At 41.5% G+C, this 5,476-nt stretch overlaps 1 long non-coding RNA gene across 1 annotated transcript; it reads left to right on the forward strand.

The window, feature by feature from the left end:
- The first annotated feature begins 2,645 nt into the window (after positions 1–2,645).
- LOC311098246 lies at positions 2,646–4,327 on the forward strand. The gene is made up of 3 exons (XR_014609435.1): positions 2,646–2,698; positions 3,724–3,798; positions 4,078–4,327. It is a non-coding gene; the product is annotated as an uncharacterized lncRNA (long non-coding RNA).
- Positions 4,328–5,476: the final 1,149 nt, after the last annotated feature.

Below are 5,476 nucleotides of genomic sequence, written 5' to 3' on the forward strand. Positions count from 1 at the left end.
CTCTGTGGTGTTGTGTGCTGTTGAGCTGCCGGATGGTGTGGGTCCTTCTCATGGGGGACCCAGCGTGTCCTTCTGAACTCCTGGATTAGATGTTGATAGCTGCATCGGAGAGTGGGCTATTGTCCTCTGGAGAGGAAGATGAGGCTGAGCTTCCCCTTTCGGGCGTGGTCACTCATGCCAGATTCATGAGTCGGATTCAGAATTGACGGCCATGCTTGCCTGGGCCACTGTGGGCATCCATTCCGCCCCAGTGCCTTTCTCAGAAGTGCATGAGGAGGTTCAGAAGTCATGGAAGGCACCTTTTACTGACTAAAGCCTCTTCGCAGCCTCCTCCAATCTCACTACCCTTGATGGTGGGGCCGCCAGGGGGCTCGTGGAGATTCCCCAGGTGGAGCCTGCAATTGCAGTGCCCACAAAGTGCCGCCACCTAGCGGAACCGTACACATATCCCGTCCAAGGCCTGTAAGACGACGGCAGCCACCTCCGCCTTGCATGTGATGCATGCCATCCTGCAAGTACACCAGGCCAAAGCACTGAAAAGAACTGCACGAGGTTAGTTCTGAGCCGGGGTTGATGCCTCAGCCAGACGATGTCCATCTTGGAGGCCCAGGAACTCCATCTCTGTCTAAACCTTGCTGAGATGTGGAATGTCGACAAAGTACACTTTCTCGACACCCCCATCTTGCAAGGTGGCCTCTTCAGTTCTGTGAAGTCCAGAAGCAGACGGAGGCCATTAAGCACATCCTGCCCCAGCGAGATACCTCCACCACCAGGCAATAACTCGGCTGCAAAGTCGAGCCCCCCACAGGAAGGCGACACAGCCCGTCCCTCAGGCTGCCACTAAACCCTCCAAATGCCCATCAAAGTGGCCCTGATATGGCCCAGAGATGAAGGGAGCAGCTCTGCATCAGGAGGGGGTTAATGCACCGCTCCTCTCCAGGTGGAGAATCCTTTGTTTCCTTTAAAAGAGTTTATTTCTGTTCCACTGCTGGCTCAATGGTGGTACCCACGAGGTCGCGCTTCAAGGACACGTTGACTCCTCACGCATCTCTGGCCACCACTTTGCAGGATCCTTGGAGACAGGTAAGTGTCACACTACACTCACTGCCTCTACTTTGGGATGCTACACTTCCAGGGTTGGGCCCCAGCCAGCGCTCTTCCTCTTCCCAGCCCGTCCCGCTGGCTCTTGCGGACAATCAGACTTGGCTACGAGATTCAGTTCACCAGGCATCCCCCCAGGTTAAGCTGAGTCCTTTTTACCTTGGTGGCAGGCAAAGAAGCCCCTGTACTGCACGCAGAGATTGCGGTCCTACTGGTGAAGGATGCAATGGAGCCTGTCCCTCAAGCTGAGATGAGCTCAGGGGTTTTACAGCTTTTACTTCATCCTACCCAAGAAACGCGGGGGGTTACGGCAGATCTTGGATCTGCGAATCTTGAATTGGGCCCTTCACAAGCTCCCATTCAAGAAGCTGACGCAGAAATGCATTTAAAAAATTCTACAAGGGCCTCCCCTTTAGGCTGTCCCCGTCTCCTATATCTTTACTAAAGTCACAGAAGCTGCCCTTGCCCCGCTAAGGGAAGTGGGCATTCGCATTCTATATCAAAGACGGGCTCATTCTAGCTCACTCTCGAGATCTGTTGTGGAACACAGGGACCTGGTGCTCAGGCACCTCACCCAGCTGGGGCTTCAGGTCAACTGAAAAAAAGCAAGCTCTTCCCCATGCAGATCATCTCTTTTCTTGGTATGGAGTTGGACTCGGTCAACATGACGTCGCACGAACGAGCGCACACAGTCAGTGCTGAACTGCCTGAATATGTTCAGGGGGAAGACAGCGGTTCCACTGAAACAATTTCAGAGGCTCCAGGGGCATATTGTATTGGCAGCTGCTGTCATGCTGCTCAGATTGATGCATAGGAGACTGCTACAGCACTGGCTACAGCACTGGCCACAAGTCCCGAGATGGGCACGATTATATGTGAAATAAAGCCTAAATTAAATCTGTTCATCATATCAAGCAATCGAGTCTCTTCAGAACATTTGGACTAAACTGCTCAATTCATATAGATTAGTTTTACGATCTCTTTATGAACTTTTTGAAACGTCAAAGCGTTGCATATAGCTGTCAATGGAGGGACAGAAATCTCTCCTATTTAATAAAAAAAGATCTTAATTTGTGGTCCGAAGATGAACAAAAGTCTTACGGGGTTTGGAACGACATGAGGGAAATAAGTTTTCATTTTTGGATGAACTATCCCTTTAAAATTGTGTTCAAACTATCCAAACACAAACTTATAGGCTGCGTTCGAAACCGCATACTTCCCTACTATATAGTAGGGGAAAAAGAGTAGGCGAGCGAAAAAGCATGTACGAATCCTCTGTATTCATAAAAGAGTAGGCGAGAATTACCTGGGTGACGTACTAATTATCGCGAGATTTGGACGTACGTATACTTATAGTGCGTTCGAATATGCCTACTTTCCTACTATATAGTAGGCGAAAACAGTACGTGATAGAAAAAGTATGTTCGAAACATCAGTATTCATAAAAGAGTAGGCGAGAAGTTCCCGGATGGCTTACTGCTTCCGGCCAGATTTTCGAGGGCTCATCCGATGAATACTTTTCTATCCCAGGAGGCCACAGGAGAGGATACGTCATTATCAAACATCGCAGAGATCAGCGACGTGGGTGCTTTCAAATGTGAGTAAAAACGGTTCCTTGTGTTAAAATTGCATGTGTTGAACTACTGTAAACTGTTGAATTGTTGAAGGTGTAAAGACGTTACACAGTATAGTATGGTTGTGATTTTGCTGTAAAAATACGTTTTATTATGTACAGTGCTATGCAGCTGTTTAGACACCCATGCTAAAGTTGACTAAAAAGAGGAATAAAAAATCATCTTTTGGAAATTGAACTTAATGCCTTAATTAATGAATAATGTATCTTAAATAAATAAATGTTCTTCCTTAAAATACAGGGTGCATAAGTCTGGACACCCCTATGTTAAATTCCCATAGAGGCAGGCAGATTTTTAGGGCTTATATATTGGATCCAGGATACTATGCATCCTGATAAAGTTCCCTTGGCCTTTGGAATTAAAATAGCCCCACATCATCACATAGCCTTCACCATACCTAGAGATTGGCATGGTTTTATTTCAGTTAGCCTAATAGCTGGTTTGATTTGCATTGAGAGATGATCTTATGGAAAGTACATTATTCATTCACAAAGAAAATTGGTGTCCTTAAAGGTTGGATTTTTCCTAATTTTTTTAATTAAGGCATTAAGTTCAATTTCCAAAAGATGATTTTTTATTCCTCTTTTTAGTCAACTTTAGCATGGGTGTCTAAACTTATGCATAGCACTGTATAGCTATCAGGGGAGCTCCAGTAAGGACACGTAAGTTACGTCTCTAAAGTTTACATAAACCATATACATCTTAAAGACGCCTATTTTAAATGTCTATTTACATCTGACAGGAAAATCTTCAATAAGTATTACAGAAGAGCACATCACAACATGAAATAGACATCTGAGTGATGTATGTGTGCTATTATGTAGAACAAATCTATAAAGTATATAAACTATTTTATTTGTCCATTAGTACTGTTGATAAATTGAGGAACATTTATGTTGGATAAAAAGTTAAAACAACCTCAACATGTAAATGTAGTGTTGAGCTCATTAATCAGAGAGGTAATGTGAGTCTGGTCTGGATGTTCCAGGGACAGATGAACAGATGTGTGTTTATCCGGTGGAGAGTGGCTCATGAAGCTGAATGCTGCCATCAAAGGCCTTGAGTGAGTATATTACAGAAATGAATAACAACAACTATTTAAATATTAAGTTGTAGTTTATTTTAATTATTGTAATTTCAAACAAAGCAATTACAGCACTTTTATGATTCTTGATTTCTGTGCATTTGCTGCACAGCTTTTGTGGTGGAGCAGGACCTGCAAGGAAAGATGATGGCGGCATTTGTGAAAAAAAGCGTTTTTGTCTTCTAAATAATACTGAAATCAAATGACATTGTGCTGTTAAAATGACTGCTTTTGTGTTATGTCTGTGCATTTATGTAGGATCTGAAATGTCAGCAGACTGGTGTGAGCACTGAGGATGAGGAGCCCAGAGCTGAATCTGGAAATGGTGCCATGGATGAGACCCTCTATCACTCCACCTGCCCTTATTGCCTCAGATTGTGAAGCACAACACATCACGCAACAACCTCAGGCATAAAGGAACAGCTCACCTCTGGCGGTCAGCTGATTCATCAGAATAAAGCCGCAGAATGGGAACCGCTGTGTTGAGATGGCAGAAGGATGTGGGGTTCAGTGCCTGTAGCCTACATACATGATTGTAGTTTGAATAAAGCTTTTTTGACTTATATGCATTTGTTTATTGTGTGATGGTGACTTTCATTCATTCTTTAATAATTTATTAATATTTCTCATTGTTGTGAGTAAATAAAATATAATTATTTAATTAATTAATGCTTTAATTAATAGTTTGAATGAAAATGTAGATATGTTCACTATATACACATCTAGAGTGTATTCATGCATAGCTATGTCATATGACATACATTACATTTTGTTTGTTTTCAGTAAAAAGTAATATAATTAAGTATTGGTCCACATTTATCGCTGTTATTATTGTATGTTTTGGGGAGGGATAGCAATGCAATTCATTCTGGGGTAATATTAATTTTTAATATTAATGATACTTACATTTTTCGAGTATAAAATCAACAGTTTTCTCCAAAGGCGAATCTCCAAAGGCGTTAAATATATAAATATATATATATATATATATATATATCATGGGTTTGCATACATAATATGAGATTTTATACACAGGAAAAAAGAACCTACAAGGTTGAATATCTTAATATATATTTTCTTAAATAATTCATTATAATACATTTAATTTTTTTTTTTTTTTTTTTGTTATTTATAGGCCTAGACCTGAGGGATGAAATTAAACATAAAGCAGTAAGTCACTTTTGCTTGTGGATGAAAATGTTTGGATATAAAATAAAGAAATTAACAACATATTCAAGAGATGACAATTTTGGGATTTCGTAATAAAAATAAATAATATCGTTAAGGATAAAACGGTGGGTCACATTAAATATAAGAACTTAAATCAACCCTAAATGTATTCACAAAATAAATGGGCAGCAGTTTCTTCAAAAAGACAACAAAATGAGCAAGTTTTATCAATATGAAGATATTTACAGATAGATGAATTAAACGTGTCGTTCAAATCTTTTGTTGCGCTTGTGATAACGCGTCGTAGTAGGTCACATGATAACGTCAACATGGCAGATGTCCGGTTCGCATTCATACTTAACGAGATCAGGCTATAAAGTACCTACTCTTTTAGCGCTCGTCAAGTAAGTAGGCTACTTATTGAAGTTAAGTAGGCTACCTACTCATTGAGTATGCGGTTTCGAACGCAGCCAGCGATTTACATTAT

Source organism: Abramis brama, assembly GCF_963993115.1.
Source record: "Abramis brama genome assembly, chromosome: 1".
Classification (NCBI taxonomy): Eukaryota; Metazoa; Chordata; class Actinopteri; order Cypriniformes; family Leuciscidae; genus Abramis; species Abramis brama.